The sequence below is a fragment of the Pristiophorus japonicus genome, chromosome 23, assembly GCF_044704955.1.
Source record: "Pristiophorus japonicus isolate sPriJap1 chromosome 23, sPriJap1.hap1, whole genome shotgun sequence".
NCBI classification, from domain to species: domain Eukaryota; kingdom Metazoa; phylum Chordata; class Chondrichthyes; family Pristiophoridae; genus Pristiophorus; species Pristiophorus japonicus.
Genome location: NC_091999.1, coordinates 47,793,779 through 47,804,925, shown reverse-complemented (window position 1 = coordinate 47,804,925; position 11,147 = coordinate 47,793,779). Strand labels below are relative to the sequence as shown.

The 11,147-nt window shown below is 42.2% G+C and overlaps 1 non-coding gene across 1 annotated transcript; it reads right to left on the bottom strand.

Annotated features, from left to right (window-relative positions):
• Positions 1-10,442: 10,442 nt before the first annotated feature.
• On the bottom strand, positions 10,443-10,525 carry trnaf-gaa (transfer RNA phenylalanine (anticodon GAA)). The gene has a single exon. It is a non-coding gene; the product is annotated as a tRNA-Phe (tRNA).
• Positions 10,526-11,147: the final 622 nt, after the last annotated feature.

Sequence of the window (11,147 nt, the reverse complement as noted above, 5' to 3'; positions counted from 1 at the left end):
TCCCTCCTTTTTTAAAATGTGGTGTTTCATTAACTAATCTCCAGTCCATACGAACTGATCTAGAGTCCATTGACTGTTGGACAATGATCACCAATGAATCCGCTATTTCTAGGGACACTTCCTTAAGTACTTTCCAATGCAGACTATCAGGCCCCGGGAATTTATCAGTCTTCAATCCCATCAATTTCCCTAACACAATTACCTGACTGATAAGGATTTCCTTCAGTTCCTCCTTCTCGCTAGATCCTCGGTGCCCTCGTATTTCTGGAAGGTTATGCGTGTCTTCCTTCGTGAAGACAGAAAAAAAGTAATTGTTCAACTGGTCTACCATTTCTTTGTTCCCCATTATAAATTCACCTGAATCTGACTGCAAGGGACCTACGTTTGTCTTTTCTAATCTTTTTGTCTTCACATATCTATAGAACTTTATTATGTTTCCAACAAGCTTCCTCTCATAATCTATTTCCCCCCTCCTAATTTAACCCTTTGTCCTCCTCTGCTGTATTCTAAACGTCTACCAGTCATCAGGTTGCGGCTTTTTGTGGCCAATTGATATGCCTCTTCCTTGCATTTAACACTATCCTTAATTTCCCTTGTTAGCTACGGTTGAGCCACCTTCCCCGTTTTATTTTTACTCCAGACAGGGAAATACAATTGTTGAAGTTCGTCTATGTGATTTTTAAATGTGTGCCATGGCCTATCAACCTTCAACCCTTTAAGTATCATTCGCCAGTCAATTCTAGCCAATTCACGTCTCATACCATCAATGTTACTTTTCCTTAAGTTCAGGACCCAATTCTCTGAATTAACTGTATCACTCGCCACCTTAATAAAGAATTCTACCTTATTATGGTCACTCTTTCTAAGCGGCCTCGCACAACAAGATTTCTAATTTGTCCTTTCTCATTGCACACCAACCAGTCTAGGATGGCCAGCCCTCAAGATGGTCCCTCGACATATTGGTCGAGAAAACCATCCCTAATACGCTCGAGGAAATCCTCCTCCACCGTATTGCTTCCTGTTTGGTTAGCCCAATCTACATGTAGAGTAAGGTCGTCCTTGATAACTGCTGTATCTTTATGGCACGCATCCCTTATTTCTTGTTTGATGCTGTCCCCAACCTCACTACTACTGTTTGCTGATCTGTACACAACTCCTCGAGCGTTTTCTTCCCTTTGGTATTCCGCAGCACCACCCATAAATGTTCCACATCATCCAAGCTAATGTCGTTCCTTACTATTGCCTTAATTTCCCCTTTAACCAGCAACGCTACCCCACCACCTTTTCATTTCTGTCTATGCTTCCTGAATGTTGAATTCTCAGCCTTGGTCACCCTGGAGCTATGTCTCCGTCATGCCATTTATATCATATTCAGTAATTGCTGCTTGTGCAGTTAATTCATCCGCCTTATTACGAATACTTCTCGCAATGAGGCACAGAGCCTTCAGGCTTGTTATTTCAATACATTTTGACCCTTTAGAATTTTGCTGTAAATTGGCCCGATTTGATTTTTGCTGTGGGTTTCTCTGCCCTCCACCTGTACTTTTAATATTTCGTTCTGCGCTCATTCTACTTCCCTCTGTCTCCTGTCGCCCTGCCATATTACTTTAAACCCTCCCCAACAACGCTAGCAAATACTCCCCCTTGGACATTGTTTCTGGTCCTGCCCAGGTGCAGACCGTCCGATTTAGTTCTGGTCCCACCTCCCCCAGAACTGGTTCCAAAGTCCCAGAAACTTGAAACCCTCCCATCTGCATCACATTTCAAGCCACGTATTCATCTGAGCTATCCTGCGATTCCTGCTCGCACTAGCAGGTGGCACTGGTAGCAATCCTGAGTTTGCGACTTTTGAGGTCCTACTTTTTAATTTAACTCCGAGCTCTCTGAATTCAGCTTGTCGATCCTCAGACAGAGTGAGTCAGAGAGTGACAGAGACTCAAACACATAAAAATAGACAGGGCTCTCTAAAGACAGAGAGTGAGAGGCACAGATACATTTCACAATCCCATTTCATTGTCAGTTGAGAGTGTGACAGAGTTACAGATGCAACAGAAGGCAATCGGGTAACACTGAGCAGGATGGGAGAAAATCGGTGCAAAATTCAAGAGTTATGAGGAGTGGGGTTCGAACCCACGCGGGTATAAACCCATGAGATTCTAACTGCAATGACTTCTACACTCGGCCATTCTGGATTTGTGAACCTTTACATTCTGTCTCGATGAGGATCTGGGCTTGAGCTCCACCCTCACAGACACACGCATACACACAGGTTTTCAGTGAGCATTTCAGAATATTTATATAAAAGTGACACGGGGACAACTCACTACTCTTTTTCGAATAATGCTGTGGGAACTTTCACATTAACCGGAGAGAACAGACGGAGCTTCAATTTAACATTCATCCAAAAGTCAACAGCTTCAACAATGTAAAATCCCGCAAGTACTGCGCTTGAGTGTCAGCCAAGATTATATGCTCAAGTCTCAGGAGTGGGACTTGAAGTCGAAAATGCTGCCGCTGAACCAAAGCCGATATCAAATGTCACAACTGTATTATTTTCTCCAAGTCTTTTAAAAAGTTCCAGTACATACCAAATTCATGGTGATGATATCCAGACAGTTGCACATACACAGTGACATACATACAGATAGACAAACACACACACACATAACCAAAAATATACACGCACCAATGGACAACACAGAGTGCCTTAGTATAAAGAAGGATAGACAGGCTGAATCACTGTCGCTCATTTGGCTGATTTTTGCGTTTTTCTATCCGTATGTATCGTGAATATTGAAAATTAATGAACATGAGAAAAAATGTCAGTGTTGAAAGGTGTGGGACGTTATTCCACCGACCTCAGGATCCGTTTTGCAGGGATCTGTTTAAATTGTGAAATGGAATGAAAAATGCTGAAATCAGTAGTCGGCAGGATCGAACCTACATGGTGAAACCCGAATGGGTTTCTTGGTCCATCGTCTTAATCATCCAGGCACGACTACTGGGTTTCTACCTCTTTAAATGTTACTCAGATAAAACTCAATCATCCATCTCTCTGCATCAGAACGCCACAGAGTCCTGAAAAAGTCTCCGTTTCCTAAAAATCTGGAAGAGCCAATCTCCTCTTGCTGTATTTTTACTCTTCTATGTTGCTCTGGAACTTTTAATATGAATCTATACTGATAACAGTAGTACAATTCTACATTTCGAAAATGCTTCCTCCCGCGTGACAGGCGGGGATACTCACGACTATACTGATGAGGTACTGACTGGTGTAGATTTTGAGACAGCAGGAATCGAGCTGTGAAAAGAACTGGACACCATGAGAAAGAGACAGACACATTGAGAGACAGACACAAACAGAGAAACAGGGAGATACAGACAGCGAGCTAGAGAAAAAGAGAGAGATCAAGTGTGAGACTGAGAGGGATAGGCAGACTGAGTGAGACAAAGACTCAAACACACACATACACAGAGACGTGTGTGTGTGTGTGCTCCATAAAGAGAGGGAGGCAAATAGTAATGGAAAACCAGAGACAAAGACAAAGACATGGACAAAGAAAGCGACAAAGAGAGAGAGAGAGATAGTGAGAGAGAAGATAGAGAGAGAGAGACAGAGATAAAAACAGAAAATGACGGAAATACTCAACAGGTTAGAGACAGGATTGAACAGAGAGAGACAAAGAGAGACAGGCAGGCAGAGACATAGACATACAGTAATGATGGGAAAGAGAGAGACAGTCAGACAGAGAGACTGAGAGAATCCCATTGCAACAGAACTGGACACTGTGAGAAAGACACGGGCAGATTGAGACACCAAGACAAACAGAGAAACAGGGAGAGACAGAGTGAGTCAGAGCGAGGCAGAGTGAGGGAGAGAAAGACTCAAACACGCAAACACATGCACAGATCTCTAAAGAGACAGAGGTAGAGAGTGAGGCAGAGACTGAGAGACACAGATACATTTCACGATTCCATTTCTTTATCGGTTCAGAATGTCATAGAATTACAGTAAAATGCAGATTCAACAGATTCTTACTGCAGTTGTACAGGGCCTTGGTGAGGCCTCACCTGGAATATTGTGTTTAGTTTTGGTCTTCTAATCTGAGGAAGGTCGTTCTTGCTATTGAGGGAGTGCAGCGAAGGTTCACCAGATTGATTCCCGGGATGGCTGGACTGTCATATGAGGAGAGACTGGATCAACTGGGTTTTTTTTATACAATGGAGTTTCGAAGGATGAGAGGGTATTTCATAGAAACATAAAGATTCTGGCCAGAAGTATTGCTAAGCAGATATTTTTCTGAAGACCCAAATAAAAACTGTTAGTGAATATCTTAAGTGAAGTATGGATCCAAAATTAGAGCCGGCCAAACAATCAGCTTTGTTGATTGAAGAGAGACTTTTGTGAATGTCTGTCTTTGAATTAAAGTGCTTCTGTGATTTTTGACTGCGGAATATTTGAGGTGGGAATTAATGAATTTTTCAAGTGTCTGAAAGCCTGCTTCAGAAAGTGGTGGAGCTGTCTGTTGTTTTGGCCCCACCCACTTTTTCAAACAGAGTTAACGTTTTTTTTAACCCTTTACAGTGTTGTCCTGTATGAGGGAAGTTTTAAGAAAGTATGAACCTAGAATTGAATTACATTTTGATTTAGAAACCCAGGTGTGGATTTATTCGGATGATATGTTATGGAGTTAGGAAATGCACAAAGGATAGGTTTGTTGAGCAAAAGATAAAAAATGCGAGGTCCCGTTGGTGTAAATGTTTTTTTTCGACACGCATCACTTGTCAAAAGAAAACACGTATGCATTGATTACATTTGGTTGAAAGACAATACATTTAGTCTGGGAATGAAATAAAGAACGATGAAGGGAAATTGTAATGCCTTAAAAAAAGTAGCCTGCGTGGGTATCTCAAGGCTGTGGGCTGGGGAAATACGCCCCCATATTCCTTTGTGTAAAATCTTGATGTGAAAGCTTCTAGCTCAGTAAAAAGATTTTTAAATAAAAGATTAGCAATACAATATTTGAATTGGGACTTTGAGATATTTCAGGTGATTCTCCTTGACAAACATTTTGGTTGTATTGGAAAATATTGTGTTTGGAAGCCTTTTAATAAAAGTAAACATACTGCGTCAGAAGCTGAAGCTTACGAAGAGGTAATTTATGAGATACTGTATCACAAAATTGAAGTTACAGCGCAAAAGATTCGAGTTTTTGACGTTCAGCTTCTAAAACAGAAGATAGGCACATAATTATAAAACAAGTACTCTGCATTCTGTGACCTGTGAATTACTATAAGCATTAATGAGAAGTCCGATTAAAAAACAGTTTTACCATACTTGACATTTCATAATCCAACAATAAATACAAATACTACAAAAGGTGAGCAGAAATTATGATGGGAGCAATGAAGAGTTAATTTTGTTGTGAAAATTTTAAGTACCACTGTTTAAGAAAATATACAACAAAATGAGTTACATTTAACATAAAAAGTTAAATCTGATCTCTTAAAAAAAATAAATAAAACTATAATGTTTCGAAACAATGTAGAAATACCTTCCAGCATCAGGTCAAACTCCTGGGCAAGTGGGGAGCTATCTGTGAAAGTTAAAAGGAACTTTGAAAAAATTAAAATGTTAAAACGGCAGGCTTTAGCAGTTTAGAACAAAGGAAAATATAAGTTGAACTTGTGATTTCAGATACGGTGGTTGAAGAACCACAGAAAGTGAGACATGAAGGCTTTGAAACTGGAACATTTGAGATAACGGAAAGCAGTTATCAAAGCCTACATGTTAGACTCTGTTCTAGTTATGGAAAAGACATTTGAGATAACGGAAAGCAGGATTTAAAGTAAATCCCAAAAAGGCACAAATCGGACAAGCTGTGGTACAGTACCTGGGACACGAAATATCCCAAGGAACTCGGACCATGTCCAATGACAGGAAGGAGGACATTAGGATTATGCCCCGACTAAAACCAGCCTGAGGGGTGTGTAAGATATTGGGGTTCTTTAGCTACTGCAGGAATTTTGTGCCTAACCACAGCAATTGCAGAAGCAATACAGTGGCTAGTGAAAGGAAACTCCGGTTGAAATGGAAATGGAAAGATTCTAACTAAAACCTGGAATAGCCAGGATGTGTTTTATCAACAGAATATAAACGTGATCATCACCTTGCTTTCGATTCTACAAGGACAAGCTACAAGGCCGCCCCTTGAGGGCCCAGAAGTAATTTACCACACCGGAGGGTACAACAACTACGTAAAGCAGCCTCTAGGGGGCGGCATCTAAGTGTCAGGAGCGTTTGTCTTGAAGCCATAAGATAAGTGTGTACAAAATGTTACCTGAATATTGTAAACCAGGGGAATTAACCTTGGGAAATTGCGTGGTAGTTAAACCTGGAACAGAAGTCATGTTGTTATTGACAATGTCCAGCATGAAATGTGACCTGTGAGCATAAGTTGAACAGCCAGAAAAAAATAGCCACAAGACTAAAGCATTGTAAATACGATTGCTAGACACAATCCTGGGAATAGCTAGTGACACATCAGGAGCAAGGGAGTAACACAAGCAGCTGAGACACAAAGAAGGAAGACAGAGGAGATCTATAGCAAATGACGCATTAACTGTACAGGGACATCTCTAGTGGATACACCAGATATACAGGCGATCCAGGCAGTTGCAGATAGTTTGAGGGGAACAACGGAGTTACTAATCAGGAAACAGACCAGGATTGGGATACAATCTTCACAGTTAGGATCCAAAACATCCAAAAAAATGCTACAGGGTGTATCCGTATTGGAATCCCATGCACGAACAATTAACGAGCTAAATAAGCAGCAATTGAGAGGACGATGCCGAGGACAGGAAAAGAGACACATGTCATGCCTATGGAGATGGATGATTGGTCAGGTGAGACACAATATGGATCAGATACAAACCGGGCGAGTTACAGATTCAATAAATAGCACCCAGTTGAAAGAAATGGAACAACACACTGGGCCATTAGATGCATGCACCCTGAAACATAGAAACATGGAAACATAGAAAAAGGTTGCAGGAATAAACCATTCGCCCCTTCGAGCATGCACCAACATTCAATAAGATCATGGCTGATCGTTCACCTCAGTACCCCTTTCCTGCTTTCGCTCCACACCTCTTGATCCCATTACCTTAAGGGCCATATCCAACTCCCTCTTGAATATATCTGATGAACAGGCATCAACAACGTTCTGCGGAAGAGAATTCCACAGGTTAACAACTCTATGAGTGAAGAAGTTTCTCCTCATCTCGGTCCTAAATGGCTTATCACTTGTCCTCAGACTGTGACCACTGGTTCTGGACTTCCTCAACATCGGGAACATTCTTCGTGCATCTAACCTGCCTAGTCCAGTCAGAATGTTTCTGAGGTCCCCTCTCATTCTTCTAAACTCCAGTGAATACAGGCCCGGCCGATCCTATCTCTCCTCATATGTCAGTCCTGCCATACCGGAAATCAGTCTGGTGAACGTTTGCTGCACTCCCTCAATAGCAAGAACGTCCTTCCTCAGATTATAACAAAACTGAACACAGTATTCCAGGTGAGGCCTCACCAAGGCCCAGTACAGCTGTTATATTCAAATCCCCAAGATATGGGGCTAACATGCTATTTGCCTTCTTTCTGTCTGCTGCACCTGCATGCCAACCATCAATGACTGATGTGCCATGACACCCGGATCTCGTTGCACCTCCCCTTTTCCTCATCTGCCGCCATTCAAATAATATTCTGCCTTCGTGTTTCTGCCACCAGAGTGCATAACCTCATATTTATCCACATTACACTACATCTGCCATGCAAGTGCCCACTCAGCTAACCTGTCCAAGTCACCCTGCAGCCTGTTAGCATCCTCATCACATTTCACACCGCCATCCAGCATAATGTCATCTGCAAACTTGGAGATATTATACAAAATTCCTTCATCTAAATAATTGATGTAAATTGCTGGCGTCCCAGCACTGAGCCCTGCGGCACCCAACTAGTCACTACCTCCCATTATGAAAAGAACCCGTTTATCCCGACTCTCTGCTTCCTGTCTGCCAACGAGTTCTCTATCCACGTCAATACATTACCCCCAATACCATGTACTTTAATTTTGCACACCAACCTCTTGTGTGGGACCTTGTCAAAAGTATTTTGAAAGTCCCACTACACCATATCCACTTGTTCTCCCTTGTCGACTCTACTAGTTACATCCTTACAAAATTCTAGAAGATTTGTCAAGCATGATTTTCATTTCATAAATCCATGCTGACTTGGACCAATCCTGTCACTGCTTTCCAAATGGGCTGCTATTTCATCTTTAAAAATTAATTACAACATTTTCCCCACCACTGATGTCAGGCTAACCGGTCTATAATTACCCGTTTTCTCTCTCCCTCATTTTCAAAATGTGGTGTTACATTAGCTACCCTCCAGTCCATATAAACTGATCGAGAATCGATGGACTGTTGGAAAATAATCACAATGCATCCACTATTTCTAGGACCACTTCCTTAAGTACTCTGGGATGCAGACCTTCAGGCCCCGGGGATTTATCGGCCTTTAGTCCCATCAATTTCCCTAACACAATTTCCCACAAATAAGGATTTTCTTCAGTTCCTCCTTCTCACTAGCCCCTCGGTCACGTACTATTTCCAGAAGATTATGCGCATCTTCCTTCGTGAAGGCAGAACCAAAGTATTTGTTCAACTGGTCCACCATTTCTTTGTTCCCTATTCACCTGAATCTGACTGCAAGAGACCTACGTTTGCCTTCACTACTCTTTTTCTCTTCACATATTTATAGAAGTGTTTATGTTCGCAGCAAGCTTCCTCTCATACTCTATTTTCCCCCTCCTAATTAAACCCTTTGTCCTCCTCTGCTGAATTCTAAGTTTCTCCCCGTCCTCGGGTTGATGCTTTTTCTGACCAATTTATATGCCTCTTCCTTGGAATTAACGCTATCCTTAATTTCCCTTGTTGGCCACGGTTGAGCCACCTTCCCCGTTTCATTTCTACTCCAGACAGGGATGTACAATTGTTGAAGTTCATCGATGTGATCTTTATATGCTTTCCATTGCCTATCTGCCGTCAACCCTTTATGTATCATTTGCAAGTCTATTCTAGCCAATTCATGTCTCATACCATCGATGTTACCTTTCCTTAAGTTCAGGACCCCAGTCTCAGAATTAACCATTTCACTCTCCACCTTAACAAAGAATTCTACCTTATTGTGGTTACTCTTCCCGAAGGGGCCTCGCACAACAAGATTGCTAATTAGTCCTTTCTCATTACACATCAAGCAGTCGAGGATGGCCAGCCCTCTATATGGTCCCTCGACATATTGGTCGAGAAAACCATCACTAATACACTCCAGCAAAGCCTCCTCCACCGTATTGCTACCAGTTTGGTTAGCCCAATCGATATGTAGATTAAAGTCGCCCATGATAACTGATGTACCTTTATTGCACACATCCCTACTTTCTTGTTGGATGCTGTCAGCAAACTCACTACGATTGTTTGGTGGTACACAACTCCCACTAGCGTTTTTGTCCCTTTGATATTCCACAGATCCACCCACACAGAAGCCACGCGAATGTGCTTCCTGACTCTTGTGTAAATTTCCTCTTCAACCAGCAATGCCACCCCACCTCCTTTTCCTTTGTGTCTATCCTTTCTGAATGGTGAATACCCCTGGATGTTGCGTTCCTAGCCTTCGTCACCCTGGAGCCATTTCTCCGTGATGCCAATTACATCATATTCATTAATTGCTGCCTGTGCAGTTAATTTGTACAACTTATTACTAATACTCCTCGCATTGAGGCACAGTGCCTTCAGGCTTTTTATCTTAGCAGACCTTGTCCCTTTAGAATTTTGCTGCAATGTGGCCCTTTTTGATTTTTGCTTTCGGTTTCTCTGCCCTCCACCCTTAATTTTTTTACCCCAAAGGTTCCCATCCCGCTGCCATATCAGTTTAACCACTCCCCAACAACACGAGCAAACTCTCCCTCGTGGACATTGGTTCTGCTGAGGTGCAGACCGTCCGGTTTGCACAGGTCCCAGCTCCCCCAGAACGGTTCCAATGTCCCAAGAAATTGAATCCCTCCCTTCTGCAACACACATTCATCTGAACTATCCTGCGATTCCTACTCTGAAAAGTGGTAGCTATCCCTGAGATTGCTACCTTTGAGGTCCGATTTGTTAATTTACCTCCCAGCTCCCTGAACTCAGCTTCTAATTCCTCAGACACAGGGAGTCAGACTCAAACACATAAAGAGCACTCTAAAGACAGAGAGTGAGAGGCAGAGATACATTGCACAATCCCATTTCTTTGAATGTTACAATGTTAACGACAAATACAGATTCAACAGAATAGATTTGGATATAACTGAGCAGGATGGGAGGAAATCGGTTTGAATTTAAAGATGTACTACGAGTGGGGTTCGAACCCACGCAGGTATAAACCCATTGGATTTTCCGTCCAACGCCTTAACAACTCGGCCATCCTGGTTTTGTCAATGTTCGGATTTTGTCGATATTCGGATTTTGTCTCTGTGAGAATCTGGGCTGCAGCTCCAGTCTCACAAACACAGGTTTTTAATGAGCATTTTCGAATATTTATAGTAATATTGACAAAGGGGCAACTCTCCTGTTCTTTTTCGAGTAATGCACTGGGAACTTTGACATCCAACCGATGGTGCAGACGGAACTTCACTTTAACATTTCATCTGAAAGTCAACAGCTTCAACATTGCAAAATTCCCCAAGTACTGCACTTGAGTGTCAGCCAAGATTATATGCTTAAGTCTCAGTAGTGGGACTTACACACACAACCTCCTTATTCAGTCGAGAATGCTGCCACTGAAGCAAAGCCTATACCAAAGTTCACATCCGTATTATTTTCCCCAAGTCATTTAATGAAGTTTCAGGACATACAGAAGTAATATTCAACATTTTAAAAAAGCTTCATCCTCGTTGGGGAATTGAACGCCTACCTCGCGTGTGACAGAGAGGGTTATTAACTAAGACACGAATGAGGAGCAGACGGGTGTGGATTCTGTCAGTGCAGGAATCAAGCTGAGAACAGAAATGGACACCATGAGAAGTAGACAGGCACATTGAGAGACAGAGACA